The following is a 17,625-nucleotide window of genomic DNA, read 5'->3' as shown; positions in this document are numbered from 1 at the left end:
ATGCATCCTAGCAATTATTGTTGATGGGTTTATTTCCTTGCTTAATAAGAGCCATACTAATAATCCCAGGGTAAATTTATATGAGAACATCCAATATTAAAGACCTAACTTGAAACAGGGTAAGGAGTTTCACTGTTTTAACACATAAGGGAAGTTTGCTCCACGGGTACAGAACTTATTTATAATGCAATGATGACAGTTTGAGAGTGAGTGTTCCTAACATTGCAAGTGTTTCTGAGATGGAGCAGCTTCAGTAAAAATTCAGTAAAAATTGGTGTTTCACAGACGAAGAGGCAAGCCAGTAATTTCTCATAGCAGTCTGTATAGGATGGGGAAAAAAGTAAAAGACTTTTTTAATTTATCCAGACAGCCAAGGGAGCCCAGCCCTTTGAGTTTTGGTTAGGAAATAGTACTACGTTGGTCAGCAATGGAAAAGGACTGAACAAGTATTTTGCTCCAGTGCATTACTAGGTTTATGAATCATACAACTGTGTAAGTAAACTTACCATAATAGTAGATGTGCAAATGATCACTACTGCAGTAGCCTTACGTGTATGGGTTATATCCTGCCCATGATATACAGCCGTCCAGCTTCCAAAATTTCAGGGCGCCTTCCACACATCCAAGCCACCAGGCAACTTAAACACAGCTAACTAAAAGACAAGTTTGGGCAATAAGCCTTCTAGAACTTTACTGCCGCTGAAGAACATGTTCCTCTGAGGCTTTCAAGGATCAACAATCACTTTGTGTGGTTCCTTTGTTGGACAGATAAGTTCCATTTGGGAAAACAAAACTTCCGTTTAATAATTCTGTTTATTATTTAAACGTTCCTCTTCATTAAAGTTATTTTAAAGCTAGGAGTTTGAGTTTTAACGGACTGTCAGGAGACTGTACACCACTTTTAAACACAAATAACCTTTTTTTTTCTTCATGTCAATTTAAAAGTTGTTTAACTGAAAACCATTTTTCTGTGGAGAACTTGTGCTTATTTTACATTTGTGGATAGCACAGTGCTTTAGTGTGTTTGGGGGGGTGACTATTAAAGACTTTTTATTTTTACTGGCATTTGCTGCAGTTTTGACTTGACCATGGAACAAACTGTTGATCTCGCAGTCAGCCCTTCAAGAAACAAAAAGAAAAGGTTAAGCAAACAGCCTTTGCCACCACAGCAAGCTAGCAATTTGCCTCAGCCACAGGTGGGTGACTCTGCTGTGTCCACTTATTGTACCTCCGACCACTCATCTTTTAACCCAAATCCCTCTGGTGTATCTCCTACAGCCACTATGGACCAGGGGTTAGCCACATCTTCGGCGGCTGCTGGGGTCCCCTTAGTGGGCAAGGGAGAGCTACTCTTTTCTGTCCTGGGAGAAGGAACGGGGAAGGCTTTCCGGTTTTGTCAGAATATTGAGCCCATCCTCAGGGAAGCTTCTGTTGCCACTAATAATACTGTTGGCCCCATTTTTCCTATCAAAAAGGAAGCAGAAAACTAAGCATGCATTTAGACAAGAGTAGTTTAGGGTCTGGCTCAGGGCTTAATTCAGGCCATTGATCCTTCTTTTAAGGTAGTTTCTGATAAAAGTCACTTTTTTTCACAGACAAACACACTAAAAATCACCTTAAAAGACTGTCAGTCCCACAAAATAAAATAAACACAATTTCTCCACATGAAATGAAATGATTTTCAGTTACTTTAAACAACTTTAAACGGACAGGGGAAAAAAAAGCGCTTCTGTTTAAAAGTACAGTACAGTCCATTACAAGAGGAAAATATAAATAATAAGCAAAATTATTAAATGGAAGCCCCCCCCCCAAGGGAACTTATCTGCCCAACAAAGCAGCAGCGCAAGCAGACCACTGATCCTCAAAAGCCTCAGAGGAGTACTCTCTTCAGTAACAATACAGCTCTAGGGTCTTGGCACCCAAACTTGTATTTTAGTCAGCTGCTCTTGAGCTGCCTGACAGCTGGGGTTCATGGAAGGTGCCCCGAAGATCTGAAAGCTGGCTGGCTGATACATCCTTGGCAGGATATAACCCATATAGCTAAGACTGCGGCAGCAGTGATCAAAGTGATGAACATCTAGATATGAGATGGAGCAGCAGAACTGAATCCCCATGAATAAAGCAGGCAACTAATGCCTGGAGATAGTCCTTGGTATTCATATACACAGGCAGCAAATGTGCAAATTCATCTTGGAAAATATGTACAGTGTCTCTGCTCATGGCATATACATATCCTTTCCTTACTGAAAGAACTACAACTAATGAGAATGGTTGTTATTTGAAGCTAAATGGGCTTATGGGGAACAAATGTACAGCTGTAAAGTATAATTTCCCATGCACAGTGGTGACAGAATTTATGGAGACAATGAAAGTACTGCTTGCATTTCAGAAAGGAATGGTGTTTTATCTGAGGGACTGGAACAACTTGACAAAATCCTACAGAAGTGTGAGGTGGCCTTTTGGTGGGTTTTTACTAATGCTACGGAAACTGATAGACACTTATCATTATGGATAGTACCTCTACATCCAGGTAATATTGTAAGTACACATTAAGTTCTAGGACAGACAGAATCTGTAAGTCAGTGTAAAATGCATACTTACTCAATAGTGTTATTATGCATCTCACTGGGATTACTTCTTGGTTAAGAACTTCTGGGGCCTTTCCAGTTGTTTAATATATCTAAAAAGGGTTCCCATTCAGAAGCCTGAAACATCATAAGCCTGAAAATCAAAATCCTGAAACCAAAAGCCTGAAAATTCAGAATCCTGAAAACTCAAAATCCTGAAAGCCCAAAATCCTGAGAGACCAAAATCCTGAAACTCAAAATCCTGAAAACACAAATAATGCTAATATGTCACTATAAAGACACTAATATCTACCAACTGACCTTGACCCTAACCCTAACCCTAAGGTCCGTCACTATCGCACACTCACCTGACCTGTGCCCTAACCCTAACTCACTTAAACCGCCCCTAACCCCAATATTTGTCACTATTGCATACATGCCTAACCTGCGCCCTAACCCTAACTCACTTAAACCGCCCCTAACCCTAAAATAAAACCAACCGCACACTTACCTGACCCCAATGCATGACCTAACACCACAGGGCTAACAATAGCAAAGCCACAATGACATCAGTATGTCTATTTTGTGTTTTCAGGATTTTGAGTTTCAGGATTTTGGTCTTTCAGGATTTTGGGCTTTCAGGATTTTGAGTTTTCAGGATTCTGAATTTTCAGGCTTTTGGTTTCAGGATTTTGATTTTCAGGCTTATGATGTTTCAGGCTTCTGAATGGGAACCCTAAAAAGATACATCCCAAAGAGATGTGTAAAAAATGAGGAAATTAAGCAAGATAAGGTGATCTCATATCTAAATCAAATAAGATACGGCAAACTTACATTTAGTAAAACTGAAGTTATTAAAGACACTATTAGTAATTAACTGTGATATATGAGTTATGTCTCTCTCGGCAGGTTGTCTGGCTAGATATTTACCCAATTTGACTGTAAATGATCAATATGGATTTGCTGGAGGGGAAACACGCATATAATAATATCCTGAAAACTAGGCATTTACTGAAAGCTGCTAAAAGTTAGACATCACTGTTAAAGGTATGGATGCAGAAGAGGACTCTGATGGATTAAATGTCATTGTTAATACAGATGCTGTTATCTTTTGGAGTTTCAACTGTCCCTACAGACTTTAACACATCAGTTTACATGGAGTCAAAAGCACATGTTAAACCTCATGACAGTTTCTCCTTTTCTTTTAAGGTGATTTGCCGATGCTCATGCTTACATTGCAGCAACTGGTGATCTCATGAGGGTTCCTATTATATAATCGAAGACGCAATCCTTCAAATGCGTCCTGATCGAACTTGAAAGCATGAAAACAGCAAAATAGCGAAACGGCATATAAGCGATTTCTTTCCCTGGGAAAGAAATCGCTTGGCCGCCTCCATTACTTTGCCGTTTTCATCACTGTAGTGTGATCTCGAAATTGGTATAATTAAGCAGAGGGGGTGTGGGGGGCGAAGCCTAATGTTTTGAAGTTTTTATTTTTATTTTTTTGTGGAACAGTGATCTTTTTCCATGGGAAAAAAAAATTGCTGTTCCGAGTGTTCGGGATTGTAATCTTTCGCTTACATGGGGTCGATAAATCAGCGTTAAGCTTTTTTAAGCATTTGCTGATTTAATATAGACCCTCTGATGAGTTAAATGGCATGCTGCATTTCCCCTTTCAAACCTTACATTTTTGGATCGTAGTTTAATAAAAGCATCATAAACAACTTTTTATTAAAACACAGGCCAAATAAATTTAGTGTATCATAGGTTCATAGGTGTGTACTAGGCTAATGGCCCTGGAGCCAGCCTAGCCCATAGAAGTACCCTGGCATCATGCCGCCCAGTGTTAGTTCCCAGTGCCTCTATCAAGTAGAGCCACTGCAGTGATCCCTGGGGTGAACCTTCTATTTCCCATCCACTCGTCAAGATTTCTCTTGAAGAGGGCCAGTGAGGTGCTCTGCTTCACATGTATGGGAAGTCTACTCCAGAGCATGGGCAGTCACTGGGTTATGAACCTGTCCCTCCAGCATGTTCTGTTGATTGTGGTAATGAGGTTAAGGTTGAGGTCTCTGGAGCGTGTGGTGCGGGGGGATTGAGATTTATTTAGATGCAGCATTTCTAACAGAGCTGGGTTAGACACGGCTTTGTAAGTCAAGCAGAGATCGCCTCCTAGTAGACAAAATGAGACAGAGAATAGCTGGAGTTTTTTTTTAGTCTGTCCATGTAGGACATGTGTTTAAGGCCTAGGATCCTCTTCGTGAGGTACTTTCATGACCTTTCCAGCTGTTGCATGTGTCTAGTGAGGTACATGCCAAATGGGGCATTATACTTGATGGTTGGCCTAATGACGGAAGAGTAGAGAGAGATGATGACCTCTTTCTTCCTGGATGCAAAACCCTTGGTAATGAGATGTGCCACATAGGACTTTTTGACCACAGTGGCAATATGGTGGTCAAATTAGTGGTTGCTGTCAACCTGTGTACCCAGATCTCTTATAACACTTTTAGTACTCAGTGGGCTCCCATCAGTGTAGTAATTAGCGGGAACTGAGTTTTTCCCAAAGGGGATAGCGGGAACTGAGTTTTTCCAAAAGGGGATGCTGACACCTTTTTTGGCATTAAGCTTAAGGCCAAGGTTTCGACACCAGTCATTGGTCTCAGTGAGGCCTTTCTGTAGGATGTCTGCATCACTTGGGGAGTTATCCTTAGTGATAGTACCTTATAGACAATGTAAGGTTCATCCACAGATTTCAATGTCTGTATCTCTGTACATGTGCGGCAGTGCATACATTAAAGGATATGGACACACCTCATGATTTCCCTGCACTAACATCAATTAAGTTTTAGTTCAACAGCTGAAAATGTTTGCTAATAGGGTGAAAAATTATGTCTGGCACTTTATGTACCAAATGCTGTGGTCATAAGATAAGACATTTAATACTGGTAAATGACTTTAAGCTGCCCATATGGAACCAAAAGGTTGCCTACTGTTATCAGTTCTTTTTGCACTACATGTAGAACTAATGGCATCCATGTCACATAAATATACTTAGAGTACTAACACACCAGAAGAAAGGAAATTATCTTTATTTGCTGATGACATTTTTATACATCTGACTAAGCTCATATAACACATGTATGCTCTCTTCACACTTCACAGAATCTGGGGTCATTCTCAGGATACGGGACTAATAAAAATAAGATGAGGGTGACAGCATAAATTATAAATGATCTTGAAAAATGAGGGGTGAAATTTTTTTTTTGACTGATTTTTTTTTTGGGGAGGTGGGGTTGACACTCTAAAAAGATGATCAGTTAAGTCTATACAAGACACAGTACTAAATCTTAAGATAAACTGATGAAAAGGCTGAAAGCACGTTTTAGAAAATAGGAAACTGTGGGTTGGGTTGGGACCAAAGAGTCCACATGTTGTAGTTTTTTTTTTTGTTTGTTTGTTTTTTACCTCTGTTGCAAACATTTCAAGCCTTTACAGCAGATACCACCAGTTCAACTTCTGAAGTCTGTGAAAAGGATGACAGCAGATACCACCAGTTCAACTTCTGAAGTCTGTGAAAAGGATGACAGCAGATACCACCAGTTCAACTTCTGAAGTCTGTGAAAAGGATGACAGCAGATACCACCAGTTCAACTTCTGAAGTCTGTGAAAAGGATGACAGCAGATACCACCAGTTCAACTTCTGAAGTCTGTGAAAAGGATGACAGCAGATACCACCAGTTCAACTTCTGAAGTCTGTGAAAAGGATGACAGCAGATACCACCAGTTCAACTTCTGAAGTCTGTGAAAAGGATGACAGCAGATACCACCAGTTCAACTTCTGAAGTCTGTGAAAAGGATGACAGTAGATTTTATTTGGGACAGAGATGAACCTAGAGTATCATGGGGTAACCCTCGCAAAAGAAGTAGATGAATCAGGTGTCTCTGATCTTTGTCTTTACTACTGTGCTGTGCAACTGAAGATATCGTTTGTACTGCAGATGAAATCATATGTTGCAAAACAAAAGGTGATAACTAGTGTAATGTGCAGAAAGAAGGATAAGCTTGTCAATTACTTTTTGGTCCAATTATAGGTAACTGAGAATCACCATATATGAAAAAGCAGTCCTTGGTACACTAACACAGGTGTTAAATACACAAGATGAAAACATGGATGAGTCTGTTATTAACCACTGGAATTACTAACCATTACATGCCATGTGAAGAGGGCCTGATGGTATGAAGGCAGATAAGATCCGGCTTGATCTTTCAGATCAGATAAGAAGCAGTAAAAACTGGTGTACCTGCTCTCAAGATAGGCACAAAATGTGTTTACATTATGCATTCTGACTACATACCTTCCTCTGTTTATTGCTACTACACCTGCTACTTTCCATACCATTAACTTTCGGTACTACCACTGATGTCAAGAATAAACATCATTGTCTTTACAACGTATTCTATTATATACTTTATAATTAAAGAATGTTCACATGAAACTTTGGAATGTCCATTGTTCTATAACAAAGCAATGTCTGTTATAATAAACCAGTGAATTTTGTTTTAGTGAATTCCTAACTTTTTACTGAATTAGCCTAAATTTGTATCTACCACCATGTACTACACAGACTTTGTATTGTTACTTCTGTTTCAATGTGGAGCTTTTCTCCCTGGGCCTCTGGTGAAAAAGGATGTGTCCAGTCAGGCTTTCCCAGTTAACAAATGTAAAATAAATAAAATAGGCTATAATATGAGGGCTGGTTTGTACAGCAAGAGCCAGAAATTTTAACTCTACTCTGGAAAATACTCTTCCAGTTTTAGTGACATTACTACAGAAATAAACAAGGAGTGATCAGAACAAAAGATCATTAGTTAGTTAGTTAGCAAGGCGCTTAAAGTTCTGAGAATATTAAAACTAAGCACAGTAATTAAAATAAAACAAAGGTGTATACCACATTTAGGAAAGGGTCTGGAGAATAAGGTCCAGTGCTTAATCTGCTAGCTACCAATATATGACAAACTCCAGGAAATTTAGAATACTTATATGAATATGTATGGCCAAATATTTTTTTTTATAGTCAAGGTAGACTGGGTCAGATGTTTTGACGCTACTTTTTGGGGACATGACACTGTAGTACGTGGATCATGGGAACACATTCTCTGCTCTTGCCAGTTGTTGGATAGGTATCGGATGGATTTATAATGATTATTAGAAGGGGTCCCTAGCAAAACAGTAACTTTTACTAATGCACTGATGGATTTAATAATGACATTGACTAAAAAAAACTTTAAAAAGGAAATGGAATGTAACAGAGGCAGCAACCATAGATGAATTAAACACAACTTACAGGTAGATGAAAGAGAAAGGTGGGAATATGAAATAGTAAAGAAATAGCCTTGCCAAAAAGATGCTTTTAGATGCCAACTCAACTGGTATAGAGAAAAAAATAAAGCCATGACTATGACAAAGGCGACTTAAGACTGGTTAGTAACACAAGCACCTGCTGACACTGGCAGATCTAAAGGGGGGGGTGGTGATGCGACACTGCCATTTGGCACCTTTTCAGGGAGAGAGCATTAGGGCACTGTCCAGGAAGCATAGTCCAGTGTTAGAAATCATATAAGACACTGGGTCTTAAAGAAGCAGAGCAGTCTTGACAGGTTATATAGCCTTGCAGAAGTGAGTGACATGATCTTGCTAACTCCCACTGTGTGCCAAACCCAGAGTGTGTTACTGGGCAAGTGTCATGGGGCTAGGGCTAAAATAACAACAAAAAACTTGATGGCTGCCTAAATGACAGATCTTCACAACTGTCTCCCACCCTCCACCCCAGTGGGGGGGGGATAACCCAATTCGCAGCTGAAGGTCAACAGGCGGGGGGAGAGGGCCCTGATACTATTGCTTTCAGATGGTTACCTTGTTGCACATGTAAGGACCTTTGTGATCTGGTATTCAGTAATCAGCAGACATGTAAATGGTACTGTTTGAGTTTTTTTTCTTTTTGGTTGTTAACTGAGATATATAAAAAAGCCTCACAATAAATAAGGATTAAGGGACAGATTTACAAAATTATATTTTTCCTAGTAAGGTGATAGGAATATGGGTTTACCTCCTTTCATTTACTTGGTTAGTACGTTTAGACTGTTAACATACCAAGGTGAGCTTGACCAGTACTATAAAATAGGACACATAAAAATGATAAACAAATCTACATAACACATCTCTTCTACAGGTTTCACACATTCTGATTTCCTGCAACGTTTGTTACTTTTTTAGGATTTTCTGGGGTTATTTACTTACTTAATTTGGACTACATGTATCTTTTTTTCAGGATGATTAAGTTTTTAATCACCTGAACATGTTTGAGGGAATGCACTACTACAACTGACTATAAATCTAAGTTACACGAAAATCATATGTCCATTGGCTTTCTTGATACATTCTGATCTGTCATTCACTAGCTTTTTTATAACCTTTACACATTTCTATCAATTTAAAAAAAATTATGTGGAATATGTCGTGTTAAATATGAACAACATGATGAATGTATGTTAATACAAACAGCAATGCTTAAAAAAGAGAGAATGATGCTCAGTGGGCAAGGCCTGTTTACCACCAGGTGATTCAAAGATGGCATCTTAGACTGACAAGAAAATATAAAAAAATAAATAAATAAACAATTTGTTTAAGAAACACAATCTACAACATAATGTTGGGAACCACGGTAGGTGAACTGTGTAAATGGCACAACAACCTGGAATAAAGACGGACAGCCTCTTATAATCATACCATCTCTTAGGCAGTCCTTAGAAGCTGGCACAAGAGTTAATAAACACTCCTAGAAGCAAACAAAAATGCAGCAAGTAATTTTCCTACCATAACATTACATGAAAGCAAGGTCTACATTATGACTCTCCAACAGGTAAAAAACAAAAGCAGAGGTAGTGAAACATGGTAATTCTCTATCATTTGTTTATTCATTCATTTATCAAATTTATTTACTGGGAGAGAATACTGATCAATTCTAACCACTTTCAGTCTCAGCTTAGGATAAATGTACAAAAAAATGCTACATGAAAATACTTAAGACATATGATTAAAATACAAAACATAAAAATATGCAAACAGAAAAGGGTATATTTAAACAATTTACAAATAAGTCTGAGTATGGCGTTTGTTGAGTAGTGCTGAGAGGATGGACATGACATGAGCGAAAGAAAAGGGAGGGAATTAAAGTAGAGGGGATGAGTGAAACATGCAAGGGTAAGTGACAGAGATAGACTGAAGTTGTATGTTTTGTGTCCTGCTGGGAATCAGGATAATTCAGACTGGATGAACAGATGTGCTTTTAGAAGGATACAAAATTCTGGATAACAGAAGGTGTCCTAAAGAGTGGAAAGGATTCCCAAAGTTTTGAGACAAGAACAGAGATAGCATGGTCAGAGGAGTGTAAGTTGAACTGAGGTTGGTCATGTCAGTGGTCCAAAGTGGTTGATGTTCCTGATGTTGTAAGAGGGAGCAGGCCTAATTAGTTTAGAGGTTAAAGGTGGAAGAGAGTATTTGTGAAGAAGTTCGTATAGCTGTGAAGCCAAGAGAAGGGCTGCCCTTTGCTTAACAGGAAGTCATTTAATTTTATTCAGAATAATGCAGTGGTGTTCAAATTTGAATCTACAAATTTTGTTACAGATGGTTTGAAGGGTAGATGAAGTTTTACCTGACTAATAGAAACAAAGGCAGTCCACATTCCTTTCCCTATAGATGAGTACGACAGAAAGGGAATAGGTTTTGTACCCAGAAAAGGAAAGAGTTAATCTTTTTAAGTGTGTTTTCTAAATGTAAATGTAACAAAAAAAGAGGGGTATTGCCAGATGCCAAGGTGTCTGAAACAGGAAGCTTGATCTAGGGGGAGGGCTACTGTGATAATTAATTATTAAGAATTTAGCAGGTCTTGTACTTTTTTGTTTTTTCCTGAAAGGCATGGTTTTAGATTTTAAGGAGTTGAACATGAGGTTTGTGCTTTCAATCCACTGAATGAGGATAAGAAGTCTGACTAAAAGATGGTGCTGAAGACAGGTGAAACACTTACTGAATGGTAAAGAACCATGTCATCAGCATAAAGAAGCAGAGGAAGGTGAGGAAGATCAGAAGAATGTTTGTCTGTGTAAACTGAAAACAAGAGAGGAGCTAGAGTGAACCCTTGAGTGACTCCTTTGATAAGAGAAGACTGACATAGAGAAGTTAAAAGTTTACATAAAAGTGGTGGTTGGAAAGGTAGTTATGGAACCAGGGAATAGTATCAGGACTAATGCCAGCGTTAAGAAGTGGTTGAGGAGTGCAGAGAGGTTAGCTACATTGAATGCCCTGGTGAGGTTTATGAAGATGGCCCTCAACAACATTCCATATCCATATGTTGTCAACTAGAAGCCAGTGTGTAAGTGAAGGTGCTTCCATCTGACCAAAACACATGCTGCTTTTGGGAGAGAAGATGATACAAAGGTTAGGTAAATTAATGTCTACAGTGCTCTCACAATTATTTATTAATAAAGCAGAATTGTCAAATGTTATGTACACAAAAAAAAAAAAAATATATATATATATATATATATATATATATATATATATATATATATAAAATCTCAAATTTGTACCTTAGCTTACACATGCTGACTTAACCCTAGCTTAATCTGAAGTTCTTTGCACTGTTTCGTTATTTAATACCTATTACCAGTGGACTTATGTAATTAACTGAACTTACAATTTATAGAAACAAATACTGCAAATAAAGTACATTCTCTGTAAACAGGTGTATTTCAACCTACACTTCAGTCTACTCATTTTGGCTGAAATCCCATTGAGTGACCACAGAATTCCTTGTTTTTTTTTTTGCCTATACAAAACTATCTCTAATGAAATTCTACAAGATGACTAACATAATCACAAACTGCTGTTCTGTCTCAGAGATCAAGCTACCTATCTGCTTCCTAAGAGCTCACAAAAGAGAATTACATTTGCTTAAATCACATAAAGCAAGCATACAGTTATAGAACACAATAATTTAATGCTTTGACTACTAAAATTTTCATGTAACAGTCAATTGTAAATCAGCCTGAACATAATTCACTTTTTCTGAGTTGATCACACAGCAAAATAAAGCCAATCTCATGTAACTGCAAAGCCAGAGATACGTTACTTTTCCACAACCAATGTAGACCTGTAATGTAGGCAGACTGCAGCAGTAGCAGGGTTAAAGCTGTTTGGTCAACAAAATGATAACTCTGTTAGCAACTGAGCAAAAAGAAATGAAAAAAATGCAATCTTTCTCTGTATTTTAAACATTTTGTTACAGAACGTTTTTTTTTTGGGGGGGGGCACCTAGGGCACAAGATAGTATATATTTCAAACCCTTGAAACGAAGTTAAGTTATATACATAAAAAGCTGTAAAATTACAACTGCAGTTTCCCAAATAGTCAATTAGTATTAAAAACCATCACAGTCTCATAATTGCAATTATGATATAAAACGTTGTGTGTGTGACTATCTACCAAGACTGATAGCATTTGCTTGGAAACTGAATTTGCATAACAAACATACATTATACTAAAGTGCAAAGAAGCAATGCTCTAATACAGAAAATTACAGCAAATACAATTGTGGAGGTACTGTGAAGAAATACTTATTTTGCTAGTTACTTCATCAATTTGATACATTCAGCTCAAAGCTTCGGGAGATAACATATGTATGACGGTCAAATACTGCAAAAGCATATATATCACCACCTCTGAAAAGCAATGAGTTTGGCACTGCTGTATCATTTTACCATAACAGTTACCCTTGTTTCTCCAAGATTTAACTGAACCTATACAAATGATTCATTACCTCTACCTACATGCGTCACAGTATATGAACATACATCATTAAAATTAATAAACGGTGCTCCTCATTCTGACCACCTGCTAACTGGGGCATTGGCAGAATTTAATATTTTTTTTACACAAACCTCTTTACTTTTGCCCCATCCACCCACTTGACATTTTAAAAGTACAAATCACTACCAGTGCTGGACCCTATGCCCTTAAGAAGATTTTTTTTTAGTTATACACAATACATCGGGTCTTGCTGCTTCTGAAAAACGCACTCTATAAGTATGCATTCAGTTTGGACAGTTTCAGACAACCAAGATTTCAGAACTTTAGGGGAAAAAAAACATAATGTTTCTGTTGAGATAATCAGAAAAATCAACGTATTCAACCAACTATACTAAGATACTAAGTATGCCTAAGTACATTTTTCATTTTCGATGTTTAAGCGTTAAACCGTATAAGCTTATTCAAAGCATTAAGAAGTGTCTGCAACAAACTCGCATTGCAAATGCAAAGCTCGAGATCACCCTTAACACAGAAAACTAACCATATTTAAATAACAAAGTCGAGTAGAACAACTCATACAGACATTTTAGACTATACATTACACAATACAGGGTCTTCATTTTAAACACACATTCCCATATTTAAGTGTAACAATAACTTACTTCAACCTTTTACTCGCGGCGTTTAGCTTCCGTGGTCGATGGTGCGGCTATTAAGCATGCGCTAGGTTAAACTCACGCATGCGTTCTACTTGCCACATAACTAGTACGTCTGAGAGGCTCAGGAGTGTATTTGTTTTAGCACTGCTATATTGACGATGTGTTGTGTGTTTCTCGACTTCTTCACATAATAATCAGGGATTAAGTTTAAATAAATAATGAGAGACAAAGACCCCCAAAGCAATGGACATTTAACTCACGTAACAAAAAACAGGTTTGGCGTCAACATACAGTTTCTGAACAATGAGAAGTGTCAAAGAATTCACCTATCTTTGCGCACCTTGCTGTGACAGTTATCCACAAGCTTCCTGGATGTACAAGTTAAGCTCGAGTATAAAAAAGAGAAAGTAAAGCCTCTGACCAGGGTTTGGACCGGAGGCAAATAACTGCCGCTTTTCGAACAGTTTCCTAAAAGACCTTAGTTTTAAAGTACTATTGAAAAAGTCCTACATTATTTAGGTTTTGGATTTATGGACCACGTATTTTAAATAAAACATTATACAAAGTAGATTATTAAACTTCAGTTTGGGATGTCCAGGATCTCTTGTGTGGTCATGGACGCTTTGGCTTGTGAGGTTGTTGTTTGTAATAGATGACCTAGGTAGTTTCAATTCAGTAGATTGTAGGAAAAAATCACTGCTGCAAGTAGGTTAAAATGTCTTTGTCTTTTTCATCATGGGAAATGGGCGCTGTGCGATTGATGTGACAAAAGTGTGAAAATTTGCATGTGGCTTTAGTGACTCAGTGTAACCCTCAGACTACCAGAAAAAAACAAATAAAAAAGGGTTAGGGTAAAAAATATCACACAGAAATCAAGGGACACTTAAGAACTGTGAACGTATGTAATTTTAAGCACAATCAATAACACTCCCGACGAAATGTCGTAATTTAATGATGCCACTTTTCATGAGCAAAGGCATACAAATCTGACGAACCTAACAAAGGGAACCGGCTGTATTTGCATAACAAGACGCCCAAGAAAAGCTTATCTACGGTCAGTGGACTGGGCATACATGCTGTAGTTTCCTCAGTACAGTTTGTAAGGGGGTCTCGTAGAATTATTTGAAGTATGCGTCTCACGTGTCCCTGAGTTTGATTTGACTCAAATATTGGCCTTTTCCCATTCAATCCCTCCTAAAACTGGTGACGTTTGTTGAAAAGGTACTGATTTATGTTTAATAATGTAAAATATATTTTTACGTTCACTTTAAATAAACAAATGCTTTGATTCATATTGTTTACCACAGCTCTCAAAGAATCAGGACAAATCCAGAAATAATTAGAGACACTTTTAAAATATTAGTACTATAAACTCGGGGCACTGACAAAATAAAAACATGTAAATTAATATATTTTTATGAAGTAAAAAAGTCTAGAACTCTAAATACTGTCATATATTAATCACAATTCACACTTTTTAACCGAAAGTTCAACAGTTTTAGGAGAGATTAAGAGGGAAAGGGCTAGAATATGAGTCAAAATAAGGAACATTCTTTTAAATCAGGAATACTTGAGAGGAATGTTTACTGATATTTTGATAACTATTTTTGAAGTAAATTACCGGTATGCGTGACACTTTCTAGACCTTGGGTATTTCAGTTTCTTAGAGGTCTGCCAACTGCTAAATTATGAATTTGATACAACGTAATAGCTTCTTATTTAAACTAAAGTGGTTCCGTTGTCACAGTGCTTTTAATAGTCAAAACAGTCACCGAAATCTCATTATTTATTTACTTATTTATTTGGTATTTCTTTACCGGAATGCTCCAACTGGTCTGGAGGGGACCAGAAAGTGACTGTTTTCAACGGAGTACCATAGATTTGACAAGTAACATCTATCACAGCAACATACAGCTATGTAGAAAACATAATTACAGATCTTGAGACATACTTATACAAATGCTAATAATAAGTGTCAAAAATTTGCCAAAAAAGTAGTTGTTATAGCGCCAAGGTGGAAATTATTTTTTTGGAAAAAACGTGCATACTGCAAAGACGCTGCTCTAATCCAGGTAATAAACCAACGTCGCAGAAAGTGGGAGCCAGAAATAGTAAAACACGTTATGTTATGATAAACATTTGTGGTAATAATATCTAATAAACGCAGCCCTTTAAGGAGATGCAACCTATACACAACAACGCAAATTTGACAGTCGCAGCATAACACAATGTTCATAGGATATAGTGAATCACAGAACAAAATCTCCTTTAAACACTCACACCGTGCAGTGCCAAACATATAAATTACCAGGTGCGGCTACCGGGATGGCAAGTTTAGTCGACCTAAAATGTTAAGAAATATAGAATTTATTGCTAATTGTCGAAAACCCCAAGTAAAAGATAATGGAGTCATCTCAACGCAGTCTGCCGAGGATTGAAAGAAGCACGCATACCAGCCAGCGGAGAGGAGAAGCGATAACTATTTTAATGGAAGTGAAGAAATATCTCAGAGAAATGTGGTACTTCCAAATGCAAATACTCTGTGGGATTTGTATTTTATCGTTTCATGTATTTTAACCCTTTTATGTTTATTTACTTTGCAGGCTGTGTATTCTGTGTATAATATGTGTTAGATATTAAGAAACAGAATAATCAGTACAAAATTGACATTTTTGTGCAGGGTCTGTTTATGAACGGACATTACCCTATAGGAGCAGACTGGGAAAATGTAATAAATACACAGCTCAACTGATAAATTGTGCAGTATGCAAAATATTAGTTTTGCTGCTGTCTTAAACTTACTACTAGGAGTCTGGAGAAGCTACCTTTCAACTGTCCTGATTTTCACAGAATGTCCAGATTTTTGCCTCATGTTTTTGGTCTGCTCCTCATAAAATTTGTGTTTTTTTCTGGATTTTTGTGGCAAATCAGCAAGGACTGAATTCAGTAAATAATGACAGATATTTGAGTTTCAGACGTTGTATCCTTCAGACAATGCAGGGTAACACAAACATTTTATTCTAGCAACTTTCCTAGTTCATAGGTTAGGTTCATAGGTAAGTACTAGGCTATCTGCCCAAGGTCATTTATAAGCCTAGCCAGAGTGTGTTGGCTTTTGCCACCCCCTTAGATTAGTTGTTCCCTGTGCCTCTGACCAGCAGAGCCATTAGTTCCCTGCACCTCTGTCCAGCAGAGCCACTGCAGTGATCCCCGGGGTAAATTTTCTGTTTCCCATCCACCCATCAAGGTTTCTCTTGGAGAGTGCTAGTGAGGAGCTCTGCCTGATGTATATTGGGAATCTTGTTCCAAAGCATGGGAAGTCTCTGGGTCAGGAATCTATCCCACCAGCACGTCCTATTTATCGGTGTGGTAAGGTTTATATCCGTAGAGCGTGTGGCTCTCAAGGATTTTTTTTTTTTTTTTTTTTTAGGTGGAGCATATCCAATTCTGGGTTGGACATGGCCTTGTATGTCAAGCAGAGATAACCTCTCAGTAAGCGGTATGCAACCGAGTACAGCTGGAGTTTCTTTAGTCAGGCTGCATAGGTCATCTGTTTGAGGCCAGTAATCCTCTTGGTGAGGTACTTTTGTGGTCTTTCCAGCTGTTGCAGGTGTCGTGTAAGGTACATCCCAAATGGGGCGTTGCATTCTATAATGGGTCTAATAAGTGATGAGTAGAGAGGCACAATAACCTCCTTTGTTCTGGATGAGAACCCTTTTGAGATTAGGTGGGCCACGTAGAAGGATTTTCTAACCACCTTGACAATATGATTATCAAAGAAGAGATTGCTATCTACGTGGGTCCTCAGATCCCTTATTACTTTTTCTGTATTTAGGGGACTATCACCTATGTGGTAGTTCACGGCTACTTTGTTTTTTTCCAAAGGGGATGACTATGCACTTTTTGGCATTCAGTTTGAGGCCATGATTTTGACACCAGGTATCCGTCTCTGTGAGACCCTTCTGGGGGGTGTCTGTATCAGCCGGAGAATCGATTATGGCCCCTAGTTTGCAGTCATCTGCGAACTTGGTCAGCCAAAGTCCTCCTGTGCTTGCCTGTACCTCTGAGAAATATATACTGAACAGGAGGGGTCCTAGGACTGAGCCCTGGGGGATGCCACTTGTAACCGGTTTAGAGACTGACCTAGAGTCTGCAACTCTCACCATGTGGGTTCTGTCCATGAGCCAATTTGCAACCCATCTCGTGACGTAGGGGTTAATGTTCAGGTTGGTGAGTTTGTCTATAATACTGGAATGGGAAATGGTGTTGAAAGCCTTTGCGAGGTTTAGGTATGCTGTGTGGACCTCCTTACCCTCATCTAATGCCTTGGTAACTGTCCCAAAGAAGTCCACCATGTTTAGGAGGCATGATCTGCCCTTAACAAAGCCAAACTGGGTGAGGTCCAAAGTTTGGAGGTTCCCGATGTCTCTTTTAATAAGTTCCATGATGATGTGCTCTATAGCCTTGCAGACCAGGCTAGTCAGGCTTATAGGGTGATAGTTCCCGGGGTCCGTTGTGGCAGCACCTTTGTGGAGTG

General features: G+C 38.4%; 1 protein-coding gene across 1 annotated transcript in view; it reads right to left on the bottom strand.

The window, feature by feature from the left end:
- The window catches only part of ANKS3 (ankyrin repeat and sterile alpha motif domain containing 3), a 1,450,330-nt gene extending 1,437,190 nt beyond the window's left edge, over positions 1-13,140 (bottom strand). Inside the window, exon 1 of the mRNA XM_044089324.1 lies at positions 13,092-13,140. The gene's annotated coding sequence lies outside the window, so the exon portion shown is untranslated. The remainder of the gene's footprint in view (positions 1-13,091) is intronic.
- Between the last annotated feature and the right edge of the window lie 4,485 nt (positions 13,141-17,625).

Source organism: Protopterus annectens, chromosome 12.part0 (genome assembly GCF_019279795.1).
Source record: "Protopterus annectens isolate FY-2018-M chromosome 12.part0, PAN1.0, whole genome shotgun sequence".
NCBI lineage: Eukaryota > Metazoa > Chordata > Ceratodontiformes > Protopteridae > Protopterus > Protopterus annectens.
Note: the sequence above shows the minus strand (reverse complement) of the source record. Positions and strands in the feature narration are given on the sequence as shown.